This window comes from Castor canadensis, chromosome 18 (assembly GCF_047511655.1).
Source record: "Castor canadensis chromosome 18, mCasCan1.hap1v2, whole genome shotgun sequence".
Lineage (NCBI taxonomy): Eukaryota > Metazoa > Chordata > Mammalia > Rodentia > Castoridae > Castor > Castor canadensis.
The window spans coordinates 35,668,325-35,686,272 of NC_133403.1; positions in this window are offsets into that span (position 1 = coordinate 35,668,325).

A 17,948-nucleotide genomic window follows, 5' to 3' on the forward strand; every position below is an offset into this window, starting at 1 on the left:
TAGCTGCCCCCTAACCTTTGGCTCATCCTCTTCATTCTTCAAAAGAGAGGTGTGCAGAAGCCAGCAGGAGGAGGCCAAGGGCAGCAGCTCTCAAAAGGAATGAAGGAATTTCTTCCCTTCGTGAGAAAAGCAGGCCCAGCCACGAAGGTCCTAGAAAAGTGTTATTGAGGTTGTCACCTTCCAGGGCCCCTGGGGAAACAGATGAGGAAACTGGGGTCTTAGGAGGGGGATGAGAGGCACCCCGAGACATCCAGGAAATTAGCTTCAGAGTCAGGACCGCAGCTCGTGGTTTTTTTTCTTCTGACCCTCAGGACACGCGTTCCTGGGCCTGACCATTCTGAATGGCTTTGCCTGTAAAGAAGATTGTAGACTGGGTGGCCCTCAGATATAATTTACTTGTCCCCCAGCGTGGTGGCTTTGTCTGAGGGTGCCCACTGAGCAAATCAACTTCATTTAGAAAGGCGGAGACCTGTCACACTGTGTGGCTAGAGTTGGGAGGAGCCGAGAAGGTGTCCTTTTCAGGACGGACATGGCCCTGCTGTATCTGTAGGTCCAAGGCCTTTCTCTTTCACAGGTGACCTTGGTGGCTCCTTCAGGTGTCTGGACTTGCAGTCTTTGGTCCACAGGATGCAAAAGTGCCACATGTTCTTCCCAAAACTTTAAAGACAAGAAGCAACATTTGTCCCATGGACACTGTCTTTGGTAGGCAGCAAAGGCCACGTCGACCCTCTTATTTCCTCATCTGCTTTTCGCTCTTGAAGAATTAGATTACAAATACACTTTCTGATGGCCCCCAGGGGTCTTCCTGACAGACAGGGACATGTAGCAAATAAAGTAAAATCTTCACAGTGACTCTGAGTTGATTTGGTCCAAACAATCAGACTGAAGAGCGAGAAGAATTTGAACCTCTGGGTTTGGTTCTGTGAGACATGGACTTGTTTCACACTCCCAGAAGGTCATGTGGCACTGTGGGGGTGACAGATGGCCATTACAGCTAACAGCAGCATGACTGGATGGGTCTGATTGACACAGATGTCCACATCAGTGTGCTTGAACTCCGAGTGAGTGTCGTGGTCCACCTGCTCAGCCCTGGGGCCTGTGACCCGGGGCCTCGCCCTCGAGCTGCTGAACCAGGTCCTCGCACACAGAGTCCAAGAGTTGCATTTAATAAGCTCCACCAGGACTCTTGTCCACACCAATGCTGAGAACCACTGTCACAGCTTGTCACAGGCTTGTCAGTTCTCTCTGTGCTGTCCTCTGAGGAACAGTCTCTGGTGGACATGACTCTAGTGCCAGGACGATAAGCATTTGCAGTAGTCAGTGCTCTGTTACTGTGACAAAATACTCCAGGAAAGTGGCATGAAGGAGGAAAGGTTTATTCTGCTCACACTTCAGAGGATTCAGTCCATGGTCAGCTGGCTCCATTGCTTTGGGCCTGAGGTGAAGTCTGACATCACGGTGGTGGGAGAACATGGTGGAGGTGGCTGGTCACCTTGTGGCAGCCAGAAAGCAAAGAGAGAAACGGGAAAAGGCTGGGGACAAGACAGACCGACCGTTCAAAGGCATGGCCCCAGTGGCGACTTCCTCCAACCAGGCTGTACCTCCTGGTTTCCTTCACCTCCTGATAGAGAAATGAAACGATGAATCCGTCAGTGGATTGATCCAGCAGTGACAGAAGGCTGGGGGAGTCTTCTCCTCCATTCGCTCCTTCTGGATGTGCTTTGGGGACATGCTGTGTTCTCTCCCGCCACAGCTCCAGTGCATGGATCTCCTCTGATGGTCCAGCCCTTCCTGGTTCCGGGAACACCAGCCTTCGTTTGGCCAAGGGAGGTAGCAGCGCCCCGTTACTGGAATTTCAGCATCCTAGACTGGCCCCTTTAAACCTGTCTTAATAAACAGTTCCTTTGTAAGCTCTGTTCTGTCAAAACCTTGGAGTGTGCCAACTGTCTCAGGTTGGGTCGTCCTCGAGGCTTCTGGGAGGCCGTGACACATGGCCTGGTGCTTAGCAAACGTCTGTACCCACGTGGTCTCAGCCATCAGTCTTACTACTGTCATTTTCATTTCTCTTATTTCAGAACACTAGGGTATAGACTGTCCTAATGGAAGCCTCTCCTATCCAGTACTAGAGTAGAACCCATCCTATGTTTGTTGAGTGACTAAATGAATTTCAACTGACCACACCTCTCTTTTCACACTGCCTGACTGGAGAGCTCACTGAAGGACCAGGTAGCTTCTTATTTCCCTGGATGGCATTGTTAATTCTGCCAGGAAGGTGAGCAAACTTGGGGCAGGGCTATCACAGGCTTGGCTACTCATGGCTGAGGGAGCCTCAAAGCAAGAGTCTTGGGTACAGCTTGAAGATCATGGAGCCTGTGAGCCAGAGTTTTATGCTCCCCAAAATAACCAACCCTCCCAGGAGTCTAGACAATGCAGAAGGAAGAAGTCAGTCTGTCCAGTCTACAGGCAGAACCCAGGATGGGTTGTGAGTACCAGAGCCATGATGACCCTTTCATTTCAACATTATCATCGTGCCCAACACGAATCCAGAAGAGGCAGCTGGGTCAAATGTGACTGCCAGGCAGGACCGTCCACCGAGGTGATGAAGGCTGGGAAGGGATGTGCCACCATCACTCCCAGGACCTTTGGAGGTCACGTACAAGGCTCTGCTGTCTTTAAAGATTTTTTTTTTTACCCTCGCCACTCTTTCAGCAGACCTGGGCTGCAGATGCTAGGTCCAGAGGAGAGGCCAAATCAACAAACGCACGCCTGCAAAGGGGACAACAGTGCCCGCTCAGCTGCCAGCTCATGGCCCCAGGTGCAAGGGCACCGAGCAGCAGCCTCAGGACCGCAATCAATGCGGCCAGCAGGAAATGAGAGGAAATTAATTCCCCTCCCCTGCCATGCTCCTGTTTTTACACAAGGGCCTTTTAAAAGGTTGGTTACTCTCTGATTACAGTGCAATAGAGGTTTGCAACGGCCTCTTTTGGAATAAACTCCCTGTGCCCTTCACCAGAATCACGGGTCCGTTGCCTTGGTAATGGTGCTCCTTGGCGGTGAAGAAGCCACAATTATGAAGGTTTTCTGGGCACTGATTCTCTTAGTGCCTTTTTCTTAGAAGTTCACGACAAGATGAAACAAAGGAGACCTAATAGATTTTATTGCTCAGCTCCTTTCAGAACTCAGGAGCCCATGTTACAGGACATGACCTGTGAGTACCATTTAAAGTGGCTGGCTTTGCCCAGAGAGAGAGAGAGAGAGAGAGAGAGAGCTTTCTGCTCGAGAGAGAGGCTGAGGTTCTATTAGCTAGAGGGCCAGAGCCAGAAGAACGAGCCACAGAGCCTCGGATCACAATGGAAACCCTATCTGGGCCGGGCTGGGGGCATCTGTGCTGATGGCTGGGGCACTTAACCTTTCCCTGAGAACCAAAGGAAATGGACCCATAACTGGTCTCTCGAAACGCCAGCATGATTCCAGTTCAAGGCAGGAGCGCTCTGTGGGTTGTTGAAATGCCCAAGCTGGAAATGTTTTGGGCAGAGGCGGTTTTCTACTCTCTGAAGAGAAACAGGCATCCATTAGCTGGAGTAATTGCAAAAGAGGGAAAGAGAAAAGACGGTGATTACAGTGATGTCGGTAATCACGGTCCCAATGATCATATAATTTTTCTGTAGAGGGTACAAGATGCTGACGGTCATTACCTCAGCCTGTTCTCACAATAACCTTGGTGGGGGGGAGGTGTTGTTAGCCATTTTCTGTAGATGGGGAAACCGAGGCACAGCAAGCTAGAACAACTCGTTCGAGTTGGACGTTCAGACACCAAGATATTTGAGTACTAGAATCTTCCAGGCACACGGCACTCCCTTTCCCAATAATAAAAATAGGGGTGAGTGTTGCTAGGAAGAAATAATCCAGAAAGCCCTCCGGAAGGAGTCACATCCATGGCTACCTCGCTCTGTGTCCAGCTCTGTGTCATGGGTCATAGCTGTGTTGACAAGGATTCTGAGGCTGTGTCTGGGTTTACCAAGAAGGGTGACATGTTGGTTAGTAATGTTTGCCAGGGTGATGGTGGTGAGTCTTCTGCAGGCTCCATTGGAGGGAAGCCCCCCAGATTACTTTCCCTTTCTTTCTTCTCTCTCTCTTTCTCTCTTTCTGGTGGCACTGGGATTTGAACTCAGGGCCTTGCACTTGCTAGGCAGCCATTCTACCCCATGAACCACAGCCCCCACTGCTGTTTTGATTTAGCTAGTTTTCAAATAGGGTCTCCAGTTTATGTTCAGGTGGACCTGGACTGTGACCGCCTGTTTCTGCTTCCCTCAGCTGGGATGATAGGTGTGTGCCACTACGTCCAGTTTTCCTTGGTTGAAATGAGGTCTTGAGAACCTTTTGTCCAGACAGGTCTCCAACCTCAATTCTAGGATTACAGACTTGAGCCACCGGACCTGCCTTTTCTTTGAGACAGGGACTCTCTATGTATCTCAGGCCGGCCTTGAACTCTTGATCCTCCTGCCTCAGCCTCCAGAGTGCTGGGGTCACAGTCCTGTACCACCATGCCTGGGCAGATGGCTTTTCATGTGTAACTTAGGAAGAGCCACACTTATTTCACAATTTTTTAAAATTTTTATTTTTTTATTATTCATATGTGCATACAATGCTTGGGTCATTTCTCCCCCCTGCCCCCACCCCCTCCCTTACCACCCACTCCACCCCATCCCTCTCCCCCGACCCCCTCGATACCCGGCAGAAACTATTTTGCCCTTATCTCTAATTTTGTTGAAGAGAGAGTATAAGCAATAATAGGAAGGAACAAGGGTTTTTGCTGGTTGAGATAAGGATAGCCATACAGGGAGTTGACACGCATTGATTTCCTGTGCGTGTGTGTTACCTTCTAGGTTAATTCTTTTTGATCTAACCTTTTCTCTAGTTCCTGGTCCCCTTTTCCTATTGGCCTCAGTTGCTTTTAAGGTATCTGCTTTAGTTTCTCTGACTTAAGGGCAACAAATGCTAGCTAATTTTTTAGGTGTCTTACCTATCCTCACCCCTCCCTTGTGTGCTCTCGCTTTATCATGTGATCGAAGTCCAATCCCCTTGTTGTGTTTGCCCTTGATCTAATGTCCACATATGAGGGAGAACATACGATTTTTGGTCTTTTGGACCAGGCTAACCTCACTCAGAATGATGTTCTCCAATTCCATCCATTTACCAGCGAATGATAACATTTCGTTCTTCTTCGTGGCTGCATAGAATTCCATTGTGTATAGATACCACATTTTCTTAATCCATTCCTCAGTGGTGGGGCATCTTGGCTGTTTCCATAACTTGGCTATTGTGAATAGTGCTGCAATAAACATGGGTGTGCAGGTGCCTCTGGAGTAACCTGTGTCACAGTCTTTTGGGTACATCCCCAAGAGTGGTATTGCTGGATCAAATGGTAGATCAATGTCTAGCTTTTTAAGTAGCCTCCAAATTTTTTTCCAGAGTGGTTGTACTAGTCTACATTCCCACCAACAGTGTAAGAGGGTTCCTTTTTCCCACATCTTCGCCAACACCTGTTGTTGGTGGTGTTGCTGATGATGGCTATTCTAACAGGGGTGAGGTGGAATCTTAGTGTGGTTTTAATTTGCATTTCCTTTATTGCTAGAGATGGTGAGCATTTTTTCATGTGTTTTTTGGCCATTTGAATTTCTTCTTTTGAGAAAGTTCTGTTTAGTTCACTTGCCCATTTCTTTATTGGTTCATTAGTTTTGGGAGAATTTAGTTTTTTAAGTTCCCTTTATATTCTGGTTATCAGTCCTTTGTCTGATGTGTAGCTGGCAAATATTTTCTCCCACTCTGTGGGTGTTCTCTTCAGTTTAGAGACCATTTCTTTTGATGAGCAGAAGCTTTTTAGTTTTATGAGGTCCCATTTATCTATGTGTCTCTTAGTTGCTGTGCTGCTGGGGTTTCATTGAGAAAGTTCTTACCTATACCTACTAACTCCAGAGTATTTCCTACTCCTTCCTGTATCAACTTTAGAGTTTGTCATTTCACAATTTTTAAAAGTCTTTTTATTTCGAAATACTTTCAAACACATGAAATTTTTTTTTAAACAAAGAACACTTTACCTAGATCACCGATTGCTCATAGTCTATGTGGTTTATTTATTTCTTAATCTTATACATACATGCTATGTATTAATATACAATAAAATTTATATCTTTGTGATTTTAATATTTGTGTTTTAATATTTTAATAATTTTTTATTAGGATATATTCATTATACAAGGGGGGATTCATAGTGACAATTCAGATTAGACTTGCATTGCACATTAGTCACATTGTCCCCACCGTCTCTCCCCCTCAGCCCCCTCCCCACCCCACTTAGAGCAATTGCGAGAGGTTTCTAGTTCTGTTTCATATAGGTATATGAAGTCCATCTACCATATACCCTCACCTTCATCTCCTTCCTTCACCCCCCTCCCACTAGTACCCCCCCATACCTATTTTACAGTCCTGTTTTCATTATTAATACTTGAGCTGATGTTCAGTGGGGTGTCTCAATGGATGGTCTGTTCAATCTTTTCCATTGCTCTCCCTCACCCCTTTACCTTCTGCCCCCCATTTTTCAACAGCTTTCAATACACATCCTTAAATCCTCTACCTTCACTTCTTTTGGTGTGCAATATTACTGATGATCTGTCATTCTCTTTTCCGTTCTCTCTTTCCCCGAGTTCCATACAGTAGTTCCACTGTTACAAGCATGTTGTACTTCTGAGCTTTTGTACGATCATGCTTATTTTTGTGTGTTTATCTTTAGATCTATCTTCCACATACAAGAGAAAACATGCAGCCTTTGTGTTTCTGAGCCTGGCTTACTTCACTTAACATGGTGTCCTCCAATTGCATCCATTTCCCTTCAAGCCTCATGTCATTATTCCTTGTGACTAAGACTCCATTGTGTGTATGGACCACATTTTCTTGATCCATTCATCAGTTGTAGGGTTATTTCCAGAGCGTGGCTGTTGTCAATAGTGCTGTGATGAACGTCGTGTACAGGTGTCTCTGCTGTATCCTGTCACACGTTCTTTTGGGTAGATGCCCAGGAGCGTATCACTGGATCCCATGCAGTTCTATCTCTAGTTTTTTGAGGAATCTCCATACTGCTTTCCATAGTGGTTGTACTAATTTGCATTCCCACCAGCAGAGTATAAGGGTTCCTGTTTTGCCACCTCCTCACCAGCGTTTGTTGTTATTACCCTTGATCATGGCCGTTCTAACTGGGGTGAGATGAAATCTATGTGTTGTTTTGATTTGCATCTCTTTCATAATTGACACTTCTTCATGCATTTACTGGCCTCTTTCTTAGAGAATTCTCTGTTTAATTCATGTGCCCATTTCTTCATTGGGGTGTTGATTTTTTGAGTTCCCTATAGATTCTGGATATTAGACCCTTGTCGGATGAGTAGCTGGCAAAGATTTCATCCCATTCTGTGTGCTGTCTCTTGAGTCTGATGACTGTTTCCTTTGCTGGGCAGAAGCTCTTCAGTTTGATGCAGTGACATTTGTTCATTCTTTCTCTTAGATGCTGAGCCTTTTGAGTTCTGTTTAGGAAGTCATTCCCTATACCAATCTGTTCCAGGGTATTTCCTACTGCTTTCTGGAGTTGTTTCAAAGTTTCAGGGCTTATGTTAAGGTCTTTGATCCACTTTGAGTTGATTTTGGTACAGGGTGAAAGGGATCTAGTTTCAGTCTTCTGCGTGTGGATATCCAGTTTTCCAGCAGCATTTGTTGAAGAGGTTGTCTTTCTCCATCATGTGTTTTGGACTCCTCTGTTGAAATTCAGTTGACTATAGATGTGTGGGTTTATGTCTGGATCTTCTATTCTGAGCCATTGGTCTTCCTGTCTGTTTTTGTGCCAGTACCATGCAGTTTTTATTGTTATGGCTCTGTAGTATAGTTTCAAGTCAGGTATTGTGATGTCAGCAGCACTGGACTTTTTGCTCCAAATTGCTTTGGTGATTCAAGGTCTTTTGTGTTTCCATATGTACTTCACGATTGCCTTTTCTCATTGTGTGCAGAATGTCGTTGCAATTTTGATAGGGATTGCATTGAACATGCAGATTGCTTTTGGTAGTACAGTCATTTTCACAATGTTGAGTCTACCAATCCATGAGCATGGGAGATCTTTCCATCTTCTGATATCTTCTTTGATTTCTCTCTTCAGTGTTTTGTAGTTTTCATTGAAAAGGTTTTTGGTTTCTTTTGTTAAATTTATTCCGAGATACTTTAGTGTTTTTGAGGCTATTGTAAATGGGATTGTTTCCCTGATTTCTTTCTTAGTCTGTGTGTTGTTGTGTAGAAAAGCTACTGATTTCTGTAGGTTAATTTTGTATCCTGCTACTTTGCTGAAGAGTTTATGATTTCTAGTAGTTTTTGGGGTCTCTGAGGTATAGGATCTTGTCATCTGCAAATAGAGATAGTTTGACTTCTCCCTTCCCTATTTGAATCCCTTTTATTTCTTGCTCTTGTCTTATTGCTCTGGCTAGGAATTCCAAAATTATATTGAATAGGAGTGGGGAAAGCAGACAGCCCTGTCTCATTCCTGACTTTAATGGGAACAGTTTCAGTTGTTCTCCATTTAGTATGATGTTGGCTCTAGGTTTGTCATATATAGCCTTTACTATGTTGAGAAACATTCCTTTTGTTCCTAGTTTCTTCAGAGCTTTTATCATGAAAGTGTGTTGGATTTTGTCAAAGGATTTTTCAGCATCTATTGAGGGGATTGTGTGATTTTTGTCCTTGCTTCTGTTTATGTGCTGTGTGATTTTTATAGATTTACTTGTGTTGAACCATCCTTGTACCCTGGAATGAAGCAACTTGGTCATGGTGTGTGATCTTTTTGACATGTTGTTGAATTCTGTTTGCCAGGATTTTGTTGACAATCTGTGCATCCATATTTATTAAAGTTATTGATCTATAATTCTCTTTTCTGGTCACGTCTTTATTGGGCTTGGAATGAGTGTAACGCTGGCTTCATAGAATGAGTTTGGTAGTGCTCCTTCCCTTTGTATTTCCTGGAAACATTTGAGAAGTATCGGTGTTAGCTCTTCTTTAAAGGTTTGGTAAAATTTGGCCATGAATCCATCAGGTCCTGGGCTCTTCTTTGTAGGGAGACTTTTTATTACTGCTTTGATTCCACTGTTTGTAATAGGACTATTTATGTGGTTAATAGCTTCTTGGTTCAATTTTGGTTGGTTATATGCGTCCAGGAATTTATCCATTTCATCTACATTTTCCACTTCACTTGAATATAAGTTTTCAAAGAACTCACTAATGATTCTCAGGATTTCACAGGATTTGTGGTTATGTCCCCTTTTTCATCTCTCATTTTATTAACGATCTTGTTAATGTTTTCAAAGATCCAACTTTCTGTTTCCTTGATTCTTTGTATGGTTTGTTTGGTTTTGATCTCATTGATCTTGGCGCTGATCTTTATTATTTCCCTCCATCTGCCTGTTTTGGGTTTGGTTTGTTCTTGTTTTTCTAGGAACTTAAGGTGTATCATCAGGTTGTTTATTTGACAGGTCTGTTTTTTTAAGGTAGGCACTTGTAAACATTCCCCTTAGCACGGCGTTTGCTGCGTCCACAGATTCTGGTAGTTTTGTATTTTCATTTACATTGGATTCCAAGAACTTTTTGATTTCTTCCTTTATTACTTTGTTCCCCCATTGGTTTTCAGCAGTGTGTTTTCATTTTTAAAAATATTATAATGTCCTCTTACAGCTCCTCAAGGGTCCAATCCTGGGTTGACTGGTGTATTTGGTTGCTGTGTCTTTTCAGCTGTCTCTCTGACACGGCCACACTTGATATGCCTGTACTTTTGCAGTGTCCTGGCAGAGAGGTTTAAAATAGCCATTTATGTATTTGATGTCTTCGAGAACCCAGTCCTGCAGCATGCTAGGTCTCAGCTTTGCAAGGATAAGCTTGGTAATTCTTGTCCCAAGTAAGGGAACATGTGAGCAACCCAAGCACATGCTCCCGGAGTGTTTGGACGTGCCAGGTGCACCTCTTGTTCAAACTGCAGCAGTCCTCCAGGACTGTCGTATCATTCTCCATTGCAGGTGGGGACGCTGAGGCTCAGGAATGCTCATATTAACTTCCCTAAGGTGGAAAATAGAGCCAAGATGTGACCTCAGGCATCCTGGCTCTAGAAACCACACTTCCCATGATCGTGTTACTCTGTCTTGCAAAACTAGCGCGCAAATGACTCATCCATTGATGAACTGATTTGTTTATCCACTCGTTGTTGTAGTCACTGGTGAATTTATAAATTGATTCATTCAGTCATTAATTAGTTGATTGATCTACCCATCCGTCTATCCATCATTCGTCCATCTGTCCATCCATTTATGTATCCATCCATCATCCATCCATCCATCCATCCGTCCATTCATCATTCATCCATCTGTCTATCCATTTATGCATCCATCCATCCATTTACGTATCTATCCATCCATCCTTCCATCCATCCATCCACACACCCACCCATCCACCCCTTTATCCATTACTCTTGTGGGAAAGACACTATGCCAGGTTCTGGGGACAGGACGGCAAACAGGACAGATGTGGTCTCTGTCCTGGTGATGCTGATTCTCCGACAGGAGAAGACAGATAGTAATAAATGAAGTATTATCTTCATCATGAGAGTAAAAGCACAGGGAACAGGAAAACCTAACCTCATCCAGATGCCTTTTTGCCTTCTAAAGCAAATCTCAAAGGCTGTGTGGGTGTAGCTACAGGGAGGGATTGCCTCTGTGTGGGAAAAAGCAGGTGGGCTTCCTGGAGGAGATTGCCTGCAATCTGGGTTATATATGAAGATTCAGAGGAGGGTGAAGGGTTCACAAGTAGAAACAACAGCCCAGGCAAGGGCAGGGCACTTGGTGGGGGTGCACAGAAGGATGCCTCAATATTTAATCATGTCTCCAAGCTGCCCAGACCCCCCAATCTTCATTTGGGTCTCTCAGAACAGGTGATCAAAGAGGCCATGGACCTATGTGTAGTTCAACAAAACTCATTGGGCATCTCCATCTTTTGATTCTAAGACTCAGCCCACCAGATGGGCACTATTTCGGTATAGAGCCCCCCAATCCTGTACTTACCTTTTGGGTCTAGGGTCAGTTACTTCTGACACCTCTGTACCCAGAAATACCTTGAGCGAGGGTGTACCCTGTGCCAGCCTGGGAAGTGAGCAGGCACGGGGGAACCCCCACACTCTTGCAGCATTTGTATTCTGCAAATTTAACTTGGAATTTTCATCGCAAATGTAATTGTCATTCTAGTGGCCCCTTTATTTGGAATTGACAAAGAGCCTTTTGGAGATTTGAAGGTCCCTTTGGTTTGAGTAAAAATTGTCCAAAGAGCAGTAAAATCCTCGTACTTGGTGTGCTGGTGAATAGAGTCTAACCCAGAATGACCCAGCCTCTGCTCTGAGCCTCAGCCTCCCCATTTGTTAAGTGAATGAGCTCAGTTAGACCTGTAAGGTCTTCCCAGCCTAGAAGTCTTGGGTTCTGGGAACAGGGGCCTTCCTGACAGTTCTCCCCCAGAGCTAATTGGAAGTCTTGTTGTGTCTGCTTTGGTTTCCTGCACTTTGACTCGCATCATAAATTATTCTTTCTCAGAATGGCAGGCGTAGGTAAGTTACCAAAAGGTCACTGGGAGCCCCAATCAATACCAGTGGCTCTGATGATCTGTGGACTTTTTTTGTGCTCACTGCATCAACCTCAAGAAGGGACTTAGGGAGCGTTTTCTGCAAAGGTGAGTGAGTTTCCTGTAGGAGAGTTCGTTGTGGTGATTTCTGCCTACCCACGGAGACCTTAAGACAGACGTTAACTTAAAAAGATTTTACGTTTTCTGTGGTATTGCCTCAGTGGGCCAAAGGAAAATTCTAGAGACTAAGTGAAGCATGAAAACTAAGATTGAAACTAAATGAAAGGCAGGCACTGGTGGCTCACACCTGTAATCCCAGCTACCTGGGAGGCAGAGATCAGGAGGATTGAGGTTTGGGGCCAGCCTGGGGAAAACAGTTCATGAGACCCTATCTCAAAAAAAATCCAGGAGTCTCTGCTCCCATTTCCAGTGTGGGGAACAGGAAATGTTTCTCTTTTCCTCGTCCTTCCTTTGTCTATACTTTATCCTGTTATACTGAAATAAATCTTTGCTAAAACTTTCAAAAAAAAAAAAATCCATCACAAAAAAGGGATGGTGGAGTGGCTCAAGTGGTAGAGCACCTGCTTAGCAAGTGTGAGGCCCATGAGCTCAAACTCCAGTACCACCAAAACCAAAAACCAAAAAAACCCAAAATCAACCTGGATGAAAACTGCCTATCTAGTAAAGTGAGTAGGAGTTTTTCTCCCTCCCATAAGGTTCTGTCCCCAAGTTCTGCTGTGGACGTGGTCCTTCCTGTGTGCACTGCCTGTCTGGCCGTGCATCCTGGGTTCTAACCTCATTTCTCATTCCTCAGTCCCAGGACTTCTGGGTTCCAGTGAGGGAACTCCTTCTTTCCCTCCCTCCCTCCCTCCTTCCTTCCTTTCTTCCTTTTTTCTTTCTCTCCTTCCCTCTCTTTTCCCCTTTCCCTTCCTTTCTCTTTACCCTTGCTAGGCAGTCACTCTATTGCCTGAGTTACATCCGGACCTCCTTTTGCTTATTATGTTTCAGATAAGGTCTCTTGCTTTCTGCCTGGGCTGTGATCCTCCTTCCTCTGTCACCCATGTAGCTGGGATTACAGGTGTGCCCTTCCACACCTGGCCCTTGTGGCTTCTTTTTCAAACACTGCTCTGTGCAACTTGGCAGGCCCAGGCTTGACATTTGTGACACTCAGAGCAGGAGCACCTGGGAGGCTGCACACTCCATGTTTTAAATATAAATGTTATAATGAGACTCAGCAGCCTGATGAATAAGATATGTCCGGGGCTCCATTCTAGAAACAGACATCTCATAACAATAAAATAAAAAAATTAATGTAATAATGTGGTTTTTATACAGCTGAAGTTTAGTAAAATGTCAAAGATGAGCGAATTTAACAACTTCTGTGCGAGAGTTGAGGTTCAGCCAATGGCCCGATGATGGTAGGTGGGCTCACAATTAACAAGCCATGTCCTTGTCCTCACTTCAGCATGGTGATTATTCAGCTGTCATCAATGGGTTTGCCTCATGTGAGCTAGTTAGGACATTTTTTCTTTTGGTGGTATGGGGCTTTGAACTCAGGGTGTCATGCTTGTAGGCAGGCACTCTACTACTTGAGCCATGCCCCCAGCCCTTTTTGTTTTAGGTGTTTTTCAAATAGGGTCTTGAGTTTATGCCCAGATGGACTTGGATTAAGATTCCCTATTTATGCTTCCCCCATAGCAGGGATCACAGGTGTGCACCACTGCACTCAGCTTTTATTGGTTGAGATGGGGTCTTGAGAAGATTTTTCCCAGGCTAGTCCTGAACTGCAACTCTCCTGATCTCCACCTTCTGGGTAGCTAGGATTACAGGTGTGAGCAACTGCACCTGGCTTGAACTTGCCTTAGTTCTTTTGAGGAAGATTTTAATTTTTTTGTAAAATATTTTTTTCTAATTTTATTTGCTTTATTATACATATAACTTATACACAATAAGATGCACACATGCTAAACATGACAATTCAGCAAGTTGTGACAAACGTATGATTTTTAACATCATGTAATGACTGCTACAGTTAAGATTTCCATGGTTTTTAAAAAAGTAATTAGGAGCAGGCATGGTAGCACACAGCTGTAATCCCAGACCTCAGGTGGCTGATGCAGGAGGGTCATAAGATCAAGTCCAACTCTGTAGCCTGGCCTACAGAGAAAGACCCTGTCTCAAACAAACAAAACAAAAATTTTAAAATTAATTTCAATTGGGAGATACTTTTTTTTCCTGCTGAGACTATAATTACTGGAAGTGTCAATAAACTTTTAAAAGTCATCTTATTTGGAAGCAAACCATGGGTGTAAAATTTCCTGTTGTGTGGGAAGTGGATTATGAGAAGTCCATGAGAGCTGGACCTAAGCACAGCTGTGCCCAAGTTTCTGCAGCTGAGATCGGCACAGCTTCGGCTGCAGAATAGGGTGAGTATAAGATGCAGAGCAGCTGCTTTTCCTAAGATGTTTATGGCAGAGAATCTGTAGGTTGAGATTTGGCACAGCCCCAGCTGCAGAACAGAGTGAGAAGGCAGAATGCAGCTCAGCTGCTTTTCCTGAGTTGTTTAATGTAGGTTCCTCCGGTCACAGTGTCACGCCTCCCCGAGAAACGCTGCTCCACCTTGGTTACCACTGCGTATAAGAGACTCGCTGAAGGAGGATGTGAGGCTTTTGGCTTTTGGATGAAGGGAGGCTTTGGAAGGCAAAAGGATTGCTGAAGGGAAAAGGATTGCTGAAGGAGAATTGCTAAAGGGGAATTGCTAGCAAGTCTGAGGACCGAGATTTTAAGAAAGCTAAAGAGAACATGAGACAGTGCAAGTCTGCACTGAGAACTTTATACACAGGCTTTAGAAAAGCTAAGCTAGAGAAAAGCTAAGAGAACATGGGGCAGTGCAGGTCTTGGGGCAAAGACTTTAAGGGAGGTATGCTAAAGAAAAGCTAAGAAAACATGGGACAGAGCAAGTCTAAGGAAAGAGACTTTAAAGAACAGAAAAGAAGATTTTAAAAGCAAGGTTTTAAGGAAAGAGTTTAGAAACCAGGTTTTAAAGAATTATAAAGGAGTAAGGCCTTGAAGAATAAAGGTAGAGTAAAGAACCAATGAGGATTGTGCGTCTCCACCCAAGCACACCTGGCCCCAACTTTCTGTCTGTCTCTCTATCCTGTGTCCTTTCTGCATCTTCCATCACTGCCCAGTTAGGTTCAGTTAGGTTCAGGAATAGCAAGGGAGCAAGAGAAAAATCTCGCTTCAGTGTTGATTTATAATGAAGCCATGTATTTTTCAGAACATGTCACACACTTACTCTCTGTGTTCCCGTTTTCCTCCTGGCCCTGCCAGCAGGCTGTGATGGCGGTGTGCTCGGTCCCTAGAAAGTGCCCGGCACTAATTAGACATTTGGTAAGTGTTTGCTAAGTGAATAAGCACAATGGCTCCTAGGTGTCCTGAGTTCTGTGTGATTCTGCCTAATCTCAAACAAGACATCTTCACTTATGACAAAGGATTTTGGAGCCAATTCCACCAGCTTCTAGGGGAGCTGACATGTCAAATTGGACTACAAAACACATGCCTATTTGCATCTCAGAACATAAGCACGTGCCTGTGTTTGGTGAGGTTTAAAGACAGGGTTCACTGAGCTATCCAGCTGTTGGCCCACCTTGTTGGAGGGGTCTGTGTGCTGAAGGTCAAGGGGCTGATGAGCAAATAGGTCCCTGTGGATGTGTGGGTGCTAGAAGGCTCTGCTGACGGAGAGAGAATTGTCCACTGTCTTCAAGATGGCCCTCAGAGATCCCCACTTCCCAGTGTTCCCTCCCCTTGAGTGTGGGCAGGACCTGTCACCTGCTCCTAACCAGTGGACTATGGGAAAGTCAACAGACTGTTCCTCTGTGACTCTGTGGTGGAGATGGCCTCTTTGTCTTGCTGGCAGAATCTCCCTTGCTGACCTTCAAAAAGGGTGTTACTGTGGGGGAGTTCCTTGTGACAAGGACCTGAGGTGGTTTCCAGACAGTTGGGAATGGAGGCTTTTAGTCTAACAGCCTGAAGGAACTGAATCCTGTTGACAACAACACAAGCCAAATCCTCTCCAGCCAACCTTCCAGAAGATCCCTCACCTGACCCATCCCTGGACTGCAGGTTGTGGGTTACTTCCAAAGAAGGAACAACATGGGCATCCCTCATACACAGAGACTGTGAGATGACGAATGTGTGTGGTTTTTATGGCCTTAAGCTCATAGCTATCTGTTAAGAAGCAATAAACTGGAGCATGAAGTCCTACCATATTCTACTTTCACTCAGTGCAATGCTTTTGAGAGCCGGTCAACACTGCTGCTTGGCTTTGTTGTGTCTGTTGCTTCTGTAGTATTGCTCCATGGTGGAGCTGTGGCACCAGGTTTTAAATTCATTCCCTAGTCCATAGGCATTTGGGGTTTTTCTTTGGTTTCACCTCTTTGCAGCCGTTGGAATTTCTGTTCTCAGAGACACTTGGGACTTCACAGCTCTTAGCTGTTCCCAATGCTGAAATGCTTTCCCCCTTCTTCCTTTGACAAATCTATCTATCTATCTATATCTATCTATCTATCTATCTATCTATCTATCTATCTATCTATCTATCTATCGTCCTCCAGAATGCAGTTCCCCTCACTCCTTCCAAGAGTCTATGAAATTCACTTTGACTGCTGCTTGCTTCCTCTCCCACTAAGGCATGTCTACTGCATTAAATGATCTAGGTGTGTGTCTTTTGGCTCATGGAGGTACACAGGGTCTCATTAATCCAGAACCTTGTGGATACTTAGGCAAAATTTGTTGAGTGGATGCTACTCTAGACAGGAAGCAAAACTTGGAAGTTATGTGTGCAGATTCTGCAGCCAGGCAGGCTAAGTTTTAAAATCTTATCCCTGCCATTTACTAGCTGTGTGATTTAGGCAACTGGCCCAACATCTCTGAGCCATAGAACTTACCCATGAGGCTTTGGTGAATGTTGAACAATTCAGTGTATAGAAAAGTCTTATGGCAGAGATTGGTGTGGAATCCATACTGATTAAAACGCTGCCCGCTCTTATTGCTATGGCTTTTGTTGTTTGGACCCGCGGTGTTCTAGAAACCAGAACCTGGTAATCTGAGTCCATTTTCAGGTAGGACATTTTCCATCTGGATCTGTTTCTGCATCTATGAAACAAGGATGGCTTCTTTCCTGAGGACACTTGCCAGCCAATTTTGATCTTTACAATCTCCATGAACTGTCAAGGGTGGTGATTCATCAGTTCCAGTGCATCACAGGTTGCCACAGTCTGACCAGTTCAGCCTGTCCAGGCGTCTTTCCCCTGCAGTGTGCTGGGAAAAACAAACACGGAACACCAGTGCCCTTTCCCTCCCATCTGGGCCTCACCAAGCTCCCAGGACCTTAACACCTGTGCAATTTCTGCCATGATGGTGTCCAGGCCAACGGGGGTTGAAAGAGACTTGGGTTCAAGTCCCCACTCTGCTACTAAGCAGCTGGATAATGCTGAGGGAGTAATGTAACCTGTGTGAGCCTTACCTGTTACGCGGGGATTAAAGCAGGTAACTCTTAGAATCAAGTGAGATAAAACATGGAGGATTTCACCAGCCGCATCTGCTCTTGAAAGAGGGTTAAGAAATCTCTACTTGCTCTCTATGGTAGGTCATTACCATTGCACCCAGTTGGAATAAGATTCACCCTTGAGGACCCTGTGGGTTCCAGGACTATGGCAGAATTCCCTTGTGTTTCATTGTCTCCCTTCCCTCAAGGTCAAAGTGATTCTGGCAAGATGCCAGGGGTTAGGCAGGAGCCCAGGGGTCACTGGCCAGAGACTGGAGAGAAAGAGCATTTTCTATGGAGCTTGGCCTGTTGTCACTGTGTCACATCCTCCTCTGGGACAAAGCACATAGCTGGTACATGGTCCCAGATACTCAGCGTACCTGTGATCCACCTTCCTGGGCCCTTGATTCTTGACCTTCTCAGTGTCCTGAAGCCAGCCTGTCTGTGCTGATGTCCAGCGTTGCACTGAGGGAACAAGGCCTCTGATGTCGGAGGGAGGGGCTGACCCCCATCTGAAGGGACCTTATCAGCTTTTGTGACCGTCTGCTTCAAAGGATGCCAAAAGTGCAGAAGTCACAGGAGACAGACACTTGGGTCTCATGTTGCAGCTAGATGGAGCTAAAACAGAAAGGTGAGAATGCTTTTTTATCGGATGTGGGGAAAACTATGGGCTCTTAAGGATGGGAGCTGAAAACCCCACTTCCTCCAGTATGGGAAACTG